Source organism: Triticum aestivum, chromosome 3A (genome assembly GCF_018294505.1).
Source record: "Triticum aestivum cultivar Chinese Spring chromosome 3A, IWGSC CS RefSeq v2.1, whole genome shotgun sequence".
Classification (NCBI taxonomy): domain Eukaryota; kingdom Viridiplantae; phylum Streptophyta; class Magnoliopsida; order Poales; family Poaceae; genus Triticum; species Triticum aestivum.
The window spans coordinates 507,771,206-507,790,657 of record NC_057800.1 but is presented as its reverse complement, the minus strand read 5'-3'; the positions used below and the strand labels follow the sequence as shown (position 1 = coordinate 507,790,657).

Below are 19,452 nucleotides of genomic sequence, written 5' to 3'. Positions count from 1 at the left end.
GAAGCCAAATGCTAGTAGCTCATGATTAGTACACAAGACAGGATTCAACAAAGTAAACAAGAAGGTGGCTACAGTACAAAACTAAGCTCATCACACAGAATAAAATGATATTAAAAGTAAGCTCAGCATAAGCATATGAGTTTTTTTTGGCACCACCAGATCAAACATAGCAACGCCAATGTGAAAAGTTTCAGCATTATTGCCATATGTTTCCTTGGAATCCTACTACACAGAGAAGGGTTCAGCCTTAAGTCTGAACTAGCCTTAAATGGTGGAGTACATATTTCCTTCTGTACTAGTGGATGTTGATGGTGTTCCCTTCTTTTACAAAGGAGGACCCCACATGCAGTGGCTACATAAACAAGAAGTGTCAGCTTAAGTTGCAACCAGGAACATAAACACTTGCAAAAATTTGGGCACTTGGGGTTTGGCAGGAGTACTACCTTGTGGATGTCGCCCATGAAGTTTGAGAGGAACAAGAGCGCTTCGGTCAGGTTATCTGCAGTATTCCATGCAGAAAAAACATGGCATCTTTAGTAATAATTCACTCAACCAAAAGAGATGTGCTGAAGTTCGTATGATGTAACTGAACATTATGTTGGCCGAAAGATTTAGAAGATGGTGATGGCGATGATGATCCCTAGGTGAGGAGCTGGGAGGCGTAGTTGTTGATGGCACCAGCGATGCAGTGGACCTTGATGCCCTCCTCGTCCTTGCAGTCCCGTGAGACAACACACAAACCATTATGCTACAGTCAGTTTCAGTCCAACAAAACAGAGTGTTGGTTAATTGCTACGTGTTGTTGTAGTATGAGCTGCAGACGTTGTCGGGGACGTCCATGAAGTGGAGCGGCGCCGACTAGTAGTACCTGAACCTGACCTTGTCGGCCCAGGAGTAGAGGCTGCTCAGGTTGCTGGCGGCACCCGACGACAGCCGCTCGTTCACTGCCTTCGCCGCTGCGTCACTCAGCCGGTCTTCCAAGGGAGCAGCATGGTGCATCGTGGTGCCTTCATCTGGAGTCGCAAGTCAGAGTTGTGGGCTGCTGCTTTGCTTCCCCATATAGCACACCCGGTTCTCCTAAGATAGTGAACTGAAAACACAAAACATGATTAGGGAGTTGGTACATAAGAAAAGGAATTCATGCACGAATGGCATATACAACTAAAAAACAATCAGACATCACATATTATTAGAATTTCATATTAGATGGCTGCACGGTAAGTGTTTCTTCATATAAAATAACTAGAATTAGCACCCAACAGGATCCATTCCATGCGCAGGATCCTTTGTATGTGGTTGCCTTTTTGTTGCTTTATCACATATTCTGGCAGTAAAAAAAGCACTTCATTGTCTGAATCTAATATTCAACTAGCCCGAACTTGAACAACAGATTGGGCATAGCGTACTAATCAAGGAGAGACCTGGCATGCACTGAACAAGTCCTGCAGCGTTTTTCAACATACAGAAATTTCTTTGTGTCCAAAGAAGCCCTAAATCATTTCACTTCTTAATTAATTCTTTTTTTGTTGGGAAAATAAATATTTTGCAGGGCCACTTCTTAACTCTCGTTTCATCAGATGCACTGAGAGTGTCTAAACTTGATGACCATTTTCAGACATGTCCTTGAACTAAAGCGTACATTTAGTTGGTTTGGAAAAAAGACCACGCCCAAATTTTGTAGATACAAAGTACCTCGCCACTATGTTGTGAAGTCACAGGTTGGTGTGGTGTGAGAAGTATGCTATGGCGGCACATGGCACGTGAACCTTCAGTTCACTATTTCAGTTCTCAGTGAGGACATGCCTCTAATGCACTAGACAAAATATAGGCCGCCGACAAATTCAACCTGTAATGGCAATCAGCACAAACTTCTGTGACCTATTTGGGGAGATAAAAACTTGTTTGCAAACTCTCAGTGTGAGCAGCACACAAAATTGTAGGTGAACTACACATTCACGTGTATAAAGAAGAGGAGCCACTGAATTTTAATCATGAACAGTTAAACAAAATTGTAGGTGAACAACACACATAATCTTATGAAGTTTCTCCAGTGACTGAAAATTGTATTCTATATGTAGAAAAAAACCAAGTCATTGCAATCATTCTCAATAAGTACACAACAATGTATCCCTACAAAAACATCCTAACATGGATCATGGTTGTTGCCTACCATGGTAAATGTTGGACTCTCTCTAATGGTCTAAATCATGCCAGGAAGATTACTTTATCATCACTACCTCGCCTACACACTGGAATTGAATTCCACATACAAGCATATCACCCGTTCACCGCATCAGATGCAGAACTACACTACATCCACGGATCTCTCACAGATCGGACAAGACAAGCACAAAAGGGGAGAGAGAGGGAGAGAGAGACGGAATTTACCTGTGTACTCTTCCTTGCCGGAGACGATCCAGCTCCCCTGGAAGCCCTCGTCGAAGGACTCGTGGAACAACTGCAAAAACCAAGCAAATCGTCACAAATCTCACCCCCACAACCCAAAAATGAGCGGCGAAGAACCGGACGCGGCGCCGGAGAGACCAATTACCGAATCCGACGCGCGGGAGTGAGAGCGGGATGGCGGCGCCGAGGGCGGAGAGGTCGAGGGTATCCTTGCCGTCGCTCATGGCCGCTGGAGACTCGGGCTCCTTCCTCCTACGCGGGCGGCTGCCGGGGAAGGCTGGGTGAGAAACCCTAGCACCGGTGACGCATTGGGTGGGGTTGGGCTGCTGAGACGAGCATGAACTCATTGCTGGTCCGAGTGCGGGTGCGCAATGGGGCACCGGCAGGTGCGCCTCGGCGAGCGCAGGGCAGCGAAGCGAGAGGCGAGGTTGGAGAGGTGGTACTGGAGGAAGGAGGAGGTGACAGGGAGGGGGCTGCGGTGGATCTGGCCGGCGACAGTGTTCGGAGGGCAGGGGGAGGGGGTCGAGGCCGGCGGCGAGCGGCGGTGGGTGGCGGCGAGGGGACGGGATGGGAGGGATCTGGATCGGGGAGCGCTAGGGTTCGCTGCGCGGGGGAGAGAGCAGATCACGGTGGTTTTTTAGGGGTAGCTCATGGTGGGTGGGAGGGAGGACGATGAGGAGCCCGATGAGGAGCAGGTCGGGGTGGTGGCGCGTCGAGATCCAGAGGGAGGGAGAGGGTGAGAGCGCTAGGGTTCGCTGCGCGTGGAGAGAGAGGAGTGGTGTGTGGTGGGTTTTTTTCTTGAGGGGTAGATCATGGTGGGTGGGTGAGAGGGTGAGCTGCGGGCCGTTGTATCCCGGAGCATCCGACGGTGATTTATCCGCGATCCGCGTGAGAGGCCCCTGGACCAATCAGAACGCAGTATACACATATCATATTTTGACCATTTAAATTGGTCGTAATCGACTAAAAGTAAGGTGCTAAATCATGTTAACTATTTTATTATGACCTAAAAAATTAAAAAAAAACTTCTCATTATGTTAGCAAATTTGACTAGAGTTTTAAGGAATAATCACAAATTGAAATAAGACAAATATTTTTAAAAAAAGTTATGAGAAATGAGTTTTTTTAAATCATTTTTTATTTTTCGAGTGTCCAAAATGAGTTCTTTTGTGAAGGACCTATAATATATTTGTTGCAAAATTGGACCAAATTAATTTTCTAAAATACTAGAGCATATTTATTGCACAATTGACCAAATGGTTGGGTGTAAAAAGTTTTGATCCACCTCTCGTGAAAAAGACAAATTTCCGCCGATTCAGCTGGAAGCGGGTCAAATTTGATGCGTAGCAACCTCGTAGTTTGCTCTTTATTTTTTCCAAAAATCATTTCTAGGTACATAGGTATCTATTTAATCAGAGAAACACCAAAAAAATTCCAAGATTCAACCACTAGCTAGGAACGGTCATTCCCGCCGTTTTGACCGCATTTTGAAACGGGCATAAATAATTCAAAAAAATCAAAAAAATTGGGAAACCTTCGCATTGTGTCTTTATATGTGGCCAAGTTCCCAGGAAAAATAACAAACTTGTAATATGACAATTATTTTTAAAAAGTATTCTCAGAAACGAGCTATCACATATGGAGATCAATGGCTTTCAAGCTAAATGATCAATCTTATGGCCACATTCATGGCATAGTTTGTTCAAATGATCTCATATTGTGCACAAGGGTGTATATTGGAATGGCAAACAATGTTTCCTAAGGAAGTTTTCATTTTCTTTGGACGAAAAAACCATTTTCCATTTTTTGAGAGCCCAAAAGGAGGGTTTTTTGTGAAGGGCCTATAATATATTTGTTGCAAAATTGTACCAAATCAATTTTCTAAAATATTAGGACATATTTAATGCAAAATTGACCAAATGGTTGGGTGTAAAAAGTTTTTATCCACCTCTCGTGAAAAAGACAAATTACCGCCAATTCAGTAGGAAGCGGGTCAAATTTGAACTGCAGCTGCCTCATAGTTTGCTCTTTATTTTTTCAAAAAATCATTTCTAGATAAATAAGTATCTATTTAATCAGAGAAACATCAAAAGTTTTCCAAGATTCAACCACTAGCTAGGAACGGTCAAACCCGCTGTTTTGACCGCATTTGAAACGGGCATAAAAAATTCAAAAAAATATCAAAATTTTGGGAAACCTTCGCATTGTGTCATTATATGCGACCAAGTTTCCAGGAAAAATAATAAACTTGTAATACGGCAATTATTTTAAAAAAGTGTTCTTAGAAATGAGTTATCATGCGTGAAGATTCATGGCTTTCAAGCCAAATGATCAATCTTATGGCCACATTCATGGCATAGTTTGTTCAAATGATCTCATATTATGCACAAGGGTGCATATTGGAATGGCAAACAATCTTGCCTAAGGGAATTTTTATTTTCTTTGCACGGAAAATTCATTTTCCATTTTCCGAGTGCCCGAATTGAGTTCTTTTTGTGAAGGACCTACCATATATTTGTTGCAAAATTGGACCAAATAAATTTTCTAAAATACTAGGCCATATTTGATTCACAATTGACCAAATGGTTGGGTGTCAAAAGCCTTGATCCACCTCTGGTGAAAAAGACAAATTCTCGCCGATTTAGTAGGAAGCGGGTCAAATTTGAATTGCAGCTGCCTCATAATTTGCTCTTTATTTTTTCAAAAATCATTTATAGATACATAAGTATCTATTTAATTAGAGAAACATCAAAAGTTTTCCAAGATTCAACCACTAGCTAGGAACGGTCAAACCCGCTGTTTTGACCGCATTTTGAAACGGGCATAAAAAATTCAAAAAAACCGAAAATTTGGGAAACCTTCGCATTGTGTCATTATATGTGACCAACTTTCCAGGAAAAATAATAAACTTGTAATACGGCAATTATTTTAAAAGAGTGTTCTCATAAATGAGCTATCATGCGTGAAGATTCATGGCTTTCAAGCCAAATGATCAATCTTATGGCCACATTCATGGCATAGTTTGTTCAAATGATCTCATATTATGCACAAGGGTGCATATTGGAATGTCAAACAATGTTGCGGAAGGGACTTTTTATTTTCTTTGCACAGAAAATTCATTTTCCATTTTCCGAGTGCCCGAATTGAGTTCTTTTTGTAAAGGACCTACCATATATTTGTTGCAAAATTGGACCAAATCATTTTTATAAAATATTAGGCCATATTTAATGCATAATTGACAAAATGGTTTGGTGTCAAAAGTTTTGATCCACCACTTGTGAAAAAGACAAATTTCTGCCGATTCAGCAGGAAGCGGGTCAATTTTGAACTGCATCTACCTTATTGTTTGCTCTTTATTTTTTACAAAAATCATTTCTAGTTACATAAGTATCTATTTAATCATAAATACATGGTTTGGTGGCGATATGTCAAGGTTTGGATGTGGCCCAGGGCCCCAACTCCAAAGCGCGTAAACTCGCATGCCCGCCGCATGGTCACCGCGTGACCTCGATGTTGTCATGCGTTCTGGGAGGCCTAGGCATGTCTAGTGGGTTGGGCACTCCCCAGGTAGGTGATAGGAATCAAATTAAAACAGAAGAATCTCACGAGGAGAGTGACCTATGCTCAAAGATGAATTAGTAGCCAAGTGTTTGATTAGAGGTACGGGAAATGCACATGGCCAATGCGCGTGAGTTTTGGATGAGGATGATCATCTACTAAGGAGTATGTCTTCACAAATTTTTAGCTCGAAAGGAGGATCCTAGGTGGTACTTGCTTTGTAAAGTACCACGCTGGACAAAAATATGAATGTTGAAGGTGGGCTCAAAATATTGAATGGATTGAGCTGAAATTTGGTGGAGGATGGTTATTTGGGCATAGGAAAACATTGTAGAAAATTGATACCATTTGGACATGCCAAAGTAGTACTTCCTTCACAATGCTCTTCTATGGACAGAAACTTGGGAAAACTAGTGAGAGAGATTGGATGAATGAAATGAGCTCAAAATTGGTGTAGGTAATTTACATAGGTATGGTCATGTGCTGGTAAATTTTCAGATCATTTGGATAAGCCTAGCTAGTACTTACTTCACAAATCTTCTCTCGAGGTAAAAACTTTGGAAATTTCTTGAGAAAGATTTACTAGGAAAATTGAGCTGAATATTATCATGTGGCAATGATTTGGGTATGGAAGAGTGCCCAAAAAGTTTGAGGGTAATAGGAGGGGTCTAGATAACACTTGCTTTGCAACATGCCAATCTGGCCATAAAATATAAATTGAACCTGGGCTCACATAGATGATTTGACTGAGCTGCAATTTGGAGGAGGGTGATAATTTGGGCATAGGAAGGAACTGTATAAATTTCATGTCATTTTGATATATAAAAAAGGTACTTCCTTCACAATGCTTCTAGGTGGACAAAAACTTTGGAAATTTGCCGAGGAAGATTTGCTAGGAAAATGGAGCTGAATTTTGTCATGTGGTAATGATTTGGATAGGAAAGAGTGGCCAAAAATTCCAAGGGCAATCAAGAATATATAAATAGCACTTCCTTCATAAAGTGTTGTTGTGAACAAAATAGGAAAATGAATATTGTTGAATTAGTTTTGAACTATGCAAGGAAGGTTTTTTACATATTTGATGAAGATATGACCCAAAGAATTATGAGATTTTTTTTGGGAATTTTGGGAATGACAGAAATATAGGTTGCTTCATAAGCTAGGGCAAAAATTGACACATGGACATGACACATAGGCAAAACTGATGAGATGGCGCCAAGTCATACCAATCCACCACAATTTACAAGGTTATGACCATCTATATTAGTCATGATCAGCTAGAAATAAGGTAGCGGACTAGTGCTATCTACTTTATGACCATTTCATGTAAGGAAATTACGACCTTTCTGACCAAAATGGTCGCAATGGTTTAGGGTTTGGAGCCCCCGAACAGATTTTGACCAATTGGTCTCAAATGGTCATAGATCTATGACCAATTCTTCCAGGGTCACTGACAGAAGGTCACTAGTTGACATATTTCTTGTAGTGTTTACTAGGCTCCAACAAACTATAATCTCAGTCATTGAAGCAATTGCAATTTATCATAACATCGGAAAGACTCTATGATAGAGCTAAATAGCAAGTCCACATACTCAATTATCATTTAGTCCTCCATAATTGCTAACATTCATGCAATACTTGTGGGTACGGAGTTTTAATCGGACACAGAGAAAGATAGGGGCTTATAGTTTTGCCCCACAACTTTTTACCTCAAGGGTAATGTCAACAATAGTGGTTCATGCTCCCCTACATCCAATTATATATATATATATATATATATATATATATCATGTTCTTTCCAACATGCTGACCTTGCCAAAGGATAAAATGAAAAAGGAAAGGTGAAGATCACCGCGACTCTTGCATAAGGTAGAAGATAATAATAAAGGATAGGCCCTTCACAGAGGGAAGCAGAGGTTGCCATGCACTTTTATGGTTGGATATATAAAATCTCAATGCAAAAGAACGTCACTTTATATTGCCACTTGTGACATGAACCTTTATTATGCAGTCCGTCACTTTTATTACTTCTACATCACAAGATCGTATAAAGCTTATTCCTCCCACACCAATCAATCATATAGATTTAGAGCAATTTTTATTGCTTTGCACTGATGACAACTTACTTGAAGGATCTTACTCAATCCATAGGTAGATATGGTGGACTCTCATGGCAAAACTGGTTTTGGGATATTTGGAAGCACAAGTAGTATTTCTACTTGGTGCTGAGAATTTGGCTAGCATGAGGGGGAAAGGCAAGCTCAACAAGTTAGAGGAACCATGACAACATACTTTATCTCAGATATAAGAAAGACATAACTCATTACGTTGTCTTCCTTTTCCAACATCAACTCTTTAGCATGTCATATTTTAATGAGTGCTCCCAATCATAAAAGATGTCAATGATAATATATCTATATGTGAAAACCTCTCTTTCCTTATTACTTCCTATTAATATGTGTCAGATGGGCCAAGAGCGTCCTAAAAGAAGACCGGTATTTCACCACCATGGTTATACCCGAAGCCAAATCCAAGACCGCGGGCGCAAACGTTACCGCGAAAAATGAGCCATGGGTACTGGCTTCCCAAGTGGACCAATGCTTCTTCATTACCGACCCGTCAAACCCCAGTCATGTTGTCGTGAGGAGAGGCAAAGGGAAGATCATCGGAATGGATGGAGTCACCAATGAGCAAGACTTTGACAAGTACGGCGACCTGAAGATGGAAAATGACGACGATGATGAAGTGCCATACACCACAAGAAGAACCAGGATCACCCTACCTAAATGTCGTCCATTCAACAAAAGAACTCCATTTGCGAAAAAGAAGGGCAAGAAGATTGTGAAAAGATAGCTAGCTAAGATCGATTGTATTTAAATCGTAGTCTCCATTTCTCGATTGTATTTTGACATATTGAACTGATATTCCTTCTGTTCAAGTCCTCATAAATATTTATTTATGTTTATTATGGTATTGAATTTCTAACTCACAAAAAGTATTGAATTTGTTAATATTTTTTGAACTCATGAATATTTTTAAATTTCATGGGCACTTTTTGAATTCATGAATATTTTTTTTCAAATTTGATGATATTTTTTCATATTCATAAATGTTTTACCAATTCACAAATGAATGCAACTAAAAATCCAAAAACAATATTGATGATATTTTTAAATAATAAATTTGATGATATTTTTTCATATCCATAAATATTTTGAAATAACAAATTTGATGATATCTTTTCACATTCATAAATGTTTTCAAATTTGATTGTCATTTTCTAAAAAATTATTAGATGCAACTAAAAATAATAATAAAAAGTTACTAATGGCGCACCAGGAGACAGTACACCATTGCAATCAGTGTACTTATAGCGCACCCCTAGGAGGTGCGCCATTGGTATACCAATTTTTATGATATTTTTTCAAATATTTTCAAATAACAAATTTGATGATATTTTCAAATAAAAAATTTGATGATATTTTCAAATAACAAATTTGATGATATTTTTTCATATTCATAAATATTTTCAAATAACAAATTTGATGATATTTTTTTCACATTCATAAATGTTTTCAAATTTGATTGTCATTTCCTAAAAAAATATTGGATGCAACTAAAAATAAAAAAAGTTACTTATGGCGCACCCTCCTGTGGTGCGCCATTACCATGGATGTACTTATGGCGCACCCCTCGGTGGTGCGCCATTGCTATTAGATGCACCCCCTGATCTATCCCTTTCCTCCTCGCCCCCCGTGCCAGAACCACCTCCATCTCGATCCCCCTCGCTAGATCCCCTCGCCGCCGACGACCCCCCGCACCCTTCCCCGCCCCACCGCCGCCGCCGACCCCCCGCCCCCTACCCCGCTCCACTGCCGCCGACGACCCCCCGCACCCTCCCCTGTCTCCTCGCTCGGTTCCACCGAACGGAATCGGCCGAGCGAGGGCCTCCTCCGACCGCCGCAGGTGACCCAGCCGCACCGCCGGAGCTACCCCCTTCGCCTCCCCCCTTCGCCCATCTCTCATTGCTTGCTCTGTTTCCTCGCAGCTCGTCCACCATGCAGAGGGGCCGCTCGCCGCCGCTGCCGCGAGAGGGGGCCAAGGGAGGCCACTCGACCTCGCCTTCGCCGCTGCCCAAGAAACCCTCGCCTCCATCCTCCGCCTGCGAAGAAGCCCTCCCCTGCTCCGGTCCCCGACGAGTCGTCGCTCATCCTCCTCGTCAGCCGCCTCTTCCTGGCCGGGACCCTTGGTGAGACCCAAGTTCCTAAGTACATATTGTATCTCCTAAGTGTGAAAACCTGTAGTCTTTGACTGAATTTGGTATAGTTTGCTGAAACTGCTGTGGTCTGAATAATAGTTTACTGAATTTGTTCTAGTCTGAAAAATAGTTATCTGAATCTGTTCAAGTCTGAAACTGTTAGTGTGAGGTGTCTGCAACTGTTGCAATCTTGTTAATAAGTAAAAGATGATCTGAAATTGAAACCCCAAATCAGATGATTCACAATTAGATGATCTGAATCTATTAAGCAGTTTCAGATAACTGTTGTAATTTTGTAGATAATTATTTGATATCACAGAAGATGGTGATATCAGTTTGATTTAGCCCATTTTACTTGCGTTGAATAACCTGTCAACAAAATTCAAGCTCCAACAGTGGAAACTTAAATCTTGTTTCTGCACATGATTTGTATTCAGGTTTTGTACATGACCTGTAATATTGTGATACATTCTGTTAGAACCTAGGAGTTGTATGAAACTGGTGTAATCCTGTAGAAAAGTAAATGACCTATAAATTTTCCAAGCTCTGTTATGATGAGCAGAGTTTTTACTTGCTACTTTCAGTTTCTCTCATTCCTTGGGAAAAGTTTTCCAAGTTCTGTTATGATGGCACTATTGGACACATGCAGTAGAGCAGAGTTTTTAGTTTTTATACTTTCAGTTACCATCACTGCTTGGGAAAGACCGAATTGCATGCATTCAGCTGTGTATGCATGGGATAACATAAGCAGCTTATTACGCAGTGTACTCAATTCTTCAAGTTGTATTTTTGCTGGTGGTTAGCCAGGGACAGCCAACACATTAATCACCATGAATGAACCAAGCCCAAAGCACATGAACGAACCAAGCCCAAAACACTAAACATATAGGTCAATCAACTTGCTTTGCCTCCCATACTTTGCCTCCCATAGGTTTTGTGGTAGTATCATGTTTGCTCTGTGATACTCGGTCCGCATTTTATAACACAAATTGGTCAAATAACTATCGTAATTAAGTTCCTTCTTATTGCCTGCATTGTTGTATGCTGCTATGAAGATCCAAATGTATCATCATAATGTAGGTGATGTGTTGTATTATTCTTCATGCTGAGAACTTTAGCTTTTTCAGTTATTGCACTTCTGCAGGTTTGGTGGGAGTGGTTATGTGTCATGCATGTCTTTGCTAGGATCAGACAGTTATAGTGAAAGGCTTCTGTATAAAGAAAAGAAAATGTGATCATGGTGAATGAATTATGTACACAAGTTAGAGAATTAGTGTGGTTTGCTAGTGAGAAGGGAATCAAGGGATGCACATTGTGGGGGTGATGCTTACTAATACTTTGACAAACAAATTCAGAATGTGCTGGACTATATGTTCATTGGTACTACTTGTGATACTGCTGCTGTACTACTTGGGAATTTTGTCAACTTGTGATGCTGCTGCTATACCCCGAGAGGCCCTTGAGTTTACCGGAATGTCGATTAACTTCCGTTCCTGCAAATTCGGGTACTCCATATGTCCTATTTTCAGCAAAGGTCATGCTGAAATTTTCTATGAATTTTAGCATGACTTTGCTAAAAATAGGACATATGGGGTACTTGCAACTAATGCACGGGCCGGGGTATCTTAGTACTTAATTAAGTAGGATCAACTGCCCCTTTATTCTTGCTTAGGCCCAACTTAGAATTCTCCTTCCCTTTTCTTGATAGGGTATATTATTAGAAGATACTGTCGGCGTTCTGGGAACGGGGGTCCCCAGACTTGCCTGCCTATGGCCTGCGGCGTGGCTCAAAGGGGGCCCAGCACGGCCCATCTTCATCAACACAAGACTCAAGACCCTCGCGGGGCGGACGACGTGGAGCTTCCTCAGGCGCGGCCTTGTCAGGCTGGCTCACGAGGAGGCAGAGAAATCAAGGCGGGGTACCTCGCGAGGTGCCCGTGATGCAAGCCATGATGAATCAGGGCGCCAGGCGGGTGCCAGCCCGCGCAGCGTCCTCCTTTCCTCTTTGGTGCAAGGGGAGCAAGCGCAGCCGCGGAGTACCGAGGCATCAGGCAAAGGTTGCCATTTCGGTGCAATGAGACCAAGACCAGGAGGACTACGAGATGGAGGTCACCCTGGAGCCCAAGACGGCGTCATCACCAGAGCTTTGTGCAGGCGAAGACTGCTTTTGTCACGATAGCTGATACTTGCTGTCCCCCTTCAAATTAGCCCACCAATGATGGCTCCCTTCCCGCTCGATATTTGGGAAGAGGACCAGGGCCTCTATAAATAGGACCAGCCGCCCACAAAGCAAGGGGGTTGGAAGAAAGGGAGAGATCAGATCGAAATCAGGGGATCAATCGGATCGAGACCAGAGAGAGAGAGAAAGGTGGCTGAACTCCTCCTAGCAGTTCATCGCCCCAGCCAAGAGGAGACCATCGCAAGGCTGTTCTTCCTTGTACTGTTCATCATCATCAGCCCAAGAGGCAATCCACCCACCACACACTGGAGTAGGGTATTACACCACAACGGTGGCCCGAACCAGTATAAACCTTGTGTCTCTTGTGCAGTTCTTTCAGTAGTCTAGATCTTTGCGAGACGGGGAGGTAGAAGGCATAATCTTCACGCGCACCCCAGAGTTCGAACCTTAAGGGTCTGCCGGAACCCGAAATCCGACATTTGGTGTGCTAGGTAGGGGTGCGCCGGAATTCGTCTTCCACCGCCCCGTTCTCCTCCGACCGTCACGTCCATGTCCGACGCTCGTCGGGCCCGCGTCGAGCGCAGGGCCGCCATCGCTTCCCGCGTTGCCCAGACGGCGCCCGTCGGCGGACGGCCTCGTCGTTCCCCGTCACCCGCCATCAACGCCGCCACCGGCCCGGCGTGGGGCGAGCAGCAAGCGTCGTCTCAGCATCCATCTTTGCGGCAAGACGGCCGCACCGCTACTCCATCGCTCACACCAGCATGTTCTTCGTCCCGCACGCTCCACGCACCCTTGGAGGCTCGAGCTGCGCTCATCGCGGCAAACGAGCTCCTGCACTACCGTCCCGTCGACGACGTCTACGAAGAGTGGCTCGACCGCGTCGCCGAGCTCATCCGCGCCGCATGGGGCTCTCCCGCGCCGTCCGTTCCGCTGCGCTGCGCCCCGCCCCTCCCGGGTAACAAAGCTCCGGGGGCGTACCAGCCGCCTCCTCTCGAAGAAGATGCCATGGCTCCATGGCGCGTGGCCCCTGGGCGGAACCCGCTCCGTCAGGTGCCAGTGCAGCAAGAACGGAGCTGCCAAGAAGTCCCTCGCCCGCAAGGAGCTGCCCGGGCACTCCCTGCTCCGACCCCGCGCTGCTCCTAGCTGCAGCACATGAGGACCCTCAAGACCGAGCTCTCCACCAGCCGAAGCCTTTCATGGCCACCGCAGGCTGCCGTGCCTACACCACCGAGCTGCGTAGCGTCGTGTGGCCCGGCAAGTTCAAGCCAGACCTGCCTCCTTGTTATGACGACACGACAGACCCTGCAGAGTTCCTCCAGCTCTATGAGCTGGGCATCGAAGCTGCCAGCGGGGACGAGAAGGTCATGGCGAACTGGTTCCCCATGGCGCTCAAGGAAGGAGCTCGCACCTGGCTCCTGAATCTGGCTCCAGGCACGATCTTTTCCTGGGACCAGATGCGCACCCGCTTCATCGCCAACTTCCAAGGTACTCGCGACCGGCCACCTACCGTGAGCAACATGCGCCGCATGAAGCAACAACCCGGAGAGACCCTGCAAAAGTACATCCAGCGCTTCAACAGTGCGCGCCTCAAGATCCCCAAGGTGTCCGAGGGGGCCATCATCTCGGCCTTCTCCGACGGTGTGCGCGACGTCAAGATGAAGGAGGAGCTGGCGATGCATGAAGACTTATGCACCTCCCTGGAGCTGTTCAACTTGGCGACCAAGTGCGCTAGGGATGAGGAGGGACGCCTCTCCCTCCTCGAGCTGCCTGCCGCAGACCCAGAAGAGAAGAAGCCCAAGGCCAAGGACGTGAAGCGCAAGGGGGCTACCGTGCTCGTGGCAGAACCAGACACCAAGCGGGGCAAAGATCTGCCTGAGTCCCCCAGGGGCAGCCGGTACTGTGTGTACCACGATCTCCACACCCACAACACCAACGAATGCCAAGAACTCCGCGCCGTGCGAGAAGGAAGGATCAGCCTCGTCCCGACCGCGCCGATCAGGGCTACAGCCGAGGAGGAGGAAGAAACGAAGGACACTGGGAAGACCGCGGCCCGCGCCCAGGGTGGCGCGATCAACCTCGCGAGGATCGCTGGCGAGACCTGCCTCGCGAGGGGGACTGGAGGGATCAGCCTCGAGAGGATCGCCCACAGGGCCACGCAGGCCTCCCTCCACTGCCGCCTCCGCCAAGGAGGAATGAGGACCGCCATCAAGACGAAGGGGCTGGGGGCTTCCAAGAGCCACGCGCAATCGCCTGCATCCTGGGCGGAGCTCAAGCCCCAGCCTCTCAATGCATCTTCAAGCAGTTTGGCCGCGAAGTGAATGCAGTCCTCCCCAGGCTTGAAGCAACACGACCTCTCAGGTGGTCGGCATGCGCCATCACATTCAGCTCAGCAAATCAACTCAAGTGTGCGGCCACAGCAGGAGTCCTCCCGATGCTTTGCTCCCCAGTCATCAGCAATGTACTGGTCACCAAGACCCTCATCGATGGTGGGGCAGGGCTCAACGTCCTGTCCGTGGAAACGTTCAACAATCTCCAAGTGCCCTACGACCAGCTTTAGCCAACCAAGCCCTTCTCCAGAGTCACCGACGGCTCCACGGTCCTGATTGGGAAGGTCCGCCTCCCTGTCACCTTCGGGGCACGCAACAACTACCGCACTGAGCTCATCGACTTCGACATCGCCCACATCCGCCTGCCGTACAACGCCATCCACGGCTACCCAGCGCTGGCCAAATTCATGGCTGCAACTCACCATGGCTACAACGTCCTCAAGATGCCAGGAAGTGGCGGAGTCATCACGGTGCCCTGTTAAGATAAGGATGCAGTGTGTTCCCTGGAGTGAGCCTTTCAGGCCGTGTCACTGGAAGACCCGGATCGTGGAAGCAGGAGGCTTCCTGAGACCACCCCCAAGAAGAAGAAGACATCGCCCGGACCGGCCCCTCGGGAGGCGGGCCCCTCAGGGCCCGTATCTGCCTAGGGGGAACCTCCTTCCATCACATAGGAAAGCGCGCCCGGCGCCCTCCTCAGGCAGGGCTCGGGGGCTCTCCCCTGGAGGGCCACCGACCTGGCCAGGGTTACGAGGGAGGCGCTTGGGCACCACATGGAGGCGTGTTTCGAAGCATGTTTCCCTCAAGAAGGAGCAAGGCAAGGAATGTCAGACCCGCAGGAGTTCGTCGACAAGGACATTCAAGAACTACAGGAATCAAGAATCATGAGAGGTTGCCGCCGTCTGCCGGCTGTGGCTCCCCATCCAGGCAAGGATGGTGGGCTGCATGTCTGCATCGACATACCAGGGCTCAACCAAGTCGCTATGATGGAGCGCCTCTGGCCCTCGCGAGTGGGGTGCTGCGGGGGTCCGCCCCACAGCTATGTTCGCATGCCTTACGGCTTGCCGAGCGCGGTTGCTACGTGCCAGCGCCTCATGAGGGGCATCATGGAGGCTCAAGAAGATAGGCGTTCTGCAGCCTTGGCGGAGATGGAGATGATTCGCGAAGAGCTACCAGTGCCTCCAGAGCCTCCCGAGGCCCCTGGGCCTGGGGGCTCGTGAGGATCGGCTTCCGCAGCCCACCGAGTCTGCTGCACCAACACCCCTTCGCCCTCGACACCCTCAGGTGACATCTTACAAGTTTCATTTCCAGCTGGGACGCCCTCCCAGGGCTGCATCGTTCCCAGGCCGTGTGGGTCCGTCCCTGCGGTATGTATCCCTTTTATTTCATGTCGTTAGCTTGCTTTGATGGGGGTGCCCCTCGGGCTGCATCATCCCCAAGTCGCTCGGGCCAGGCCCAGCGGCATGTATCTCCCTTGCGTTTATTCCCGGCTATGCATTCGCCCATCATGCTTGATTACTTGATGCCTGTCCACGGCACCTCTTCTTCTCCATGTCGACCACTTGCACGTTAAAGGGGGGGGTGCCTGAGCATCGCGACTCAGGGCTCTTACTGGCTCTCCAGCCATCACCCTCTGGCCATGTCCACGGCATCACGACCTGGCATACCAGTGACGGTTGAGACAAGCTCGAGGGCCGGGACCCGAGGACGTAGAGTGCCGGCATCTAACCAAATTTGCAGGAACACAACACATGATAAGGCCCAGTGCCAGGCGCAACCCACCTAGAGGTAGGGCCCCATGAGTCCCGCACTGGCTCACGGGTGCCCAAATACACCTCACCTAGCCCTACCGTGCCGGCCACGTGTCAGGGCGGGGCTGTACACGCCCCGGGGGCTCCTCCCGAAGGGGAGCCCCCTCCCATGTACCAGTGGAAGCACCATGCTCCGTGCTGGCTGACGACACTGCCGAGGAGCGGCTATGCCCGTACATATGCGGAAGCGCTATGCTCCACGCTGGTGATAAACAACTGAGGGTGGCCCCCGGGCCGCATCAACATCAGGGAGCCTAGAGCTCAGTGTCTAGCCTCACCGCAACGCCTCCCCTCGGGAGCGCCGCGCGAGGGGGTTGGGCACGGGGGCTGCGCCTGGGTCACGCCCAGATGTACGCCACCCAGCCAGGCCCCTCGGGCCTGGTTCACCGCGCGTCTCTCCCCGAGCGGAGCCAAGGTATGAAGGCCGTTTGAGCGTCAAAGGGGACCCCTGAGCATCGCGACTCAAGGGCCTAACTGGTCCCGTAGCCCCTCACTCCTTAGTTCCGAAAGGCTAATGCTGGGTGAGGCACGCGCGGGGCCGGGCTCTACAGACGTAGAACGGTGGTCCCACTTGCATCTCGCCTCATCACTAGCTGTTTGCGCGTCAAGGGGGACTCCTGAGCATCGCGACTCGGGAGCCTAACTGGCTCCGTAGCCCCTCACTCCTTTGGTCCCGTCCTGGTTTCCGGTCGGGGCTAATGCTGGGTGAGGTACGCGCATAGTCGGGCTCTGCAGACGTAAAATGGAAGATCCACCTACATCACACCTCCCTACTTGTTGTTCGTGCACCAAGGGGGACTCCTGAGCATCGCGACACAGGAGCCTAACTGACTCCGTAGCCCCTCACTCCTTTGCTCCTGTCCTGGTTTCCGGTCGGGGCTAATGCTGGGTGAGGTACGCGCGGGGCCGGGCTCTGTCGGTGTAGAACACAAGTAAGTAGGGAAGAAAAGCATAAAATTCAAGGAATTTAAAAGCAAATATTACAGTCCATACTGTCGTCCCAATACCAAACGCGAGTTTAAACGCCTCCCCGAGGCATGATGCATGTGCAGGAATTAAAAGCAGGACAGGAGCAGTAGCGGAGTCACTTGGCGGCGGTGGAGCAGCGCGGGTGGCCCCGCCTCATGGAGCAGCACGACCGGAAGCATCCTGCTTCGACTTGGTACTGAAGGCCCGGAACTTCCCCAGTAGAGCCTCCGCGCGACCCTTCACGGCTTCGGCAGCAGCGGCAGCACCATCGCCGCTTACTGGCTCCAACAGGCTGTTGAGGTCGGCGCTGGGGTCGCGAAGGTAGATGTGGGTGAAGACCCACGTCAGCGCAGCAGAAGACAGGACACGCGCCTCGGCCTCAGCCATGGGGCCAAGGCCAAGGGTGACATCCTCAAGAGCACAAACCAGGAAGGGAAGCAGCTTGGTGGGGCCGTCCTCGGCGCCGGCCAGCGGGCTCTCCAGGCCACTGGCGTAGAGCATCTTCAGTGAAGCACGAGCCTTCTTCTCCATGTCTGCGAAGGCCACACGATCCTCGGCAAGAACCTGGGCCTTGCTGTCCAGCTCGACCCTCATCGCCTCCAACTCCTTCCCCAGCGCACCCAGGCGGTCGCGGCGCTTCTTAAGCTTGGCCTCCCGGCCCTCGATGGCCACCTCACGAGCCTTCATGCCTTCTTCTTGCTCCTAGCGAAGATGAACGTCTTTCGCGAGCTGGTCCCGCAGGCCTTGCAGCTCGTCCTCCAGCGCCTTGCAACGATCGCGGACTTCAACCACCTCTCCCAGGGCTGCGTCACGAGCAGCCTTCGTCTCAAGGACGGCCAGCCTCTCCTCATCGCAGGCCGTCGAGGCTTGAACCAGCGCCGACCGGATCGAGGCATCGGAGAGAATCCATCCTGAAGCCAGCTCCAAGCGCCCGGCCACCAGGCGAGGGTCGGTGCCAAGAAGATCCTGCCGCAGCCGGTCCAGTCCAGCAACAGCACGCTCCAGGACGGCAGGAGGAGTTGGAGAAACAGCAGTTGGCGGAACGGGGGAAGAAGGCGGCGACGGCAAGACCACGGCGTCCTGAGGTGGAGCCTGCTGTGCCCCAGCAGCTATGGTGGCGGCAGTGGACAAAGGCACCACAGGAGTCACTTGGGTCATGGGGGCTGAGCTCGGCCCAGCCAGCTCGGCCAGGCCTCGCGCGGATGACCGGGCAGGCGAAGCCCGCGCGCCACGGTCACCCTCCTCCGCAGGCGGAGGCGCTGCCGCGGATGGAGCCTCAGGAGCCCCCTTCGGCTTCTTCGCCGCGGGCGCCAGCCTATTCAAGAGATGCGAACATCAAGCCTCGGCAGTGGAACAAGAGATAAAGACAAGGGTCAAGCACTTACGGGTCATCGCCGGTGAGCTCGGGCAGCCTCCGGCCAAACTTGAAGCCTGACAGCCGGCTGGAAGGATCAACCTCGGAAGCAGAAGGCTCGTCTGTAGACTGCCTCGGGGCAGGGGCAGACCCGCGGGAGATCAGCCCGGTCCTGTCCTTCTTCGGGATGAGGGGCAGGCTCCCGCCGACCTGCTCGTCTCCATCTTCGTCATCTTCGCTCGAAGAAAGGCGGAGACTGCGGGGCCTGCGCCGGGGGAGGGGAGCCCTCGACTCTCTGTCGGTCGCCTCAGAGTCAGGCCCCTTTTCCCGCTCCTCTTCGTCCCCCTCCTTGCTGGAGTCACCGGAGGGCATGTCCACCAGTCCCTCGGAAGTCGCCACGGGCACGAGCCCATCCCCATTAAAAGCGGGCATGGACTCCACCACCTGCTCCGAGTCGTCGCGAAGGAACAAGGGCTTGGGAGCGCCCTCCACCCTTGCCACCTCGCCCCCGACCAGAGATTGGAGGACCGCGGCCAAATCTTCGTCACCCAAGGCCGTGGGGCTCGGATGAGGCCTCCACATCGGAGCTGAGT

At 49.1% G+C, this 19,452-nt stretch overlaps 1 pseudogene; it reads right to left on the bottom strand.

Annotated features, from left to right (window-relative positions):
- Positions 1–247: 247 nt before the first annotated feature.
- Positions 248–2,753, bottom strand: LOC123056964 (endonuclease 2-like; annotated as a pseudogene).
- Positions 2,754–19,452: the final 16,699 nt, after the last annotated feature.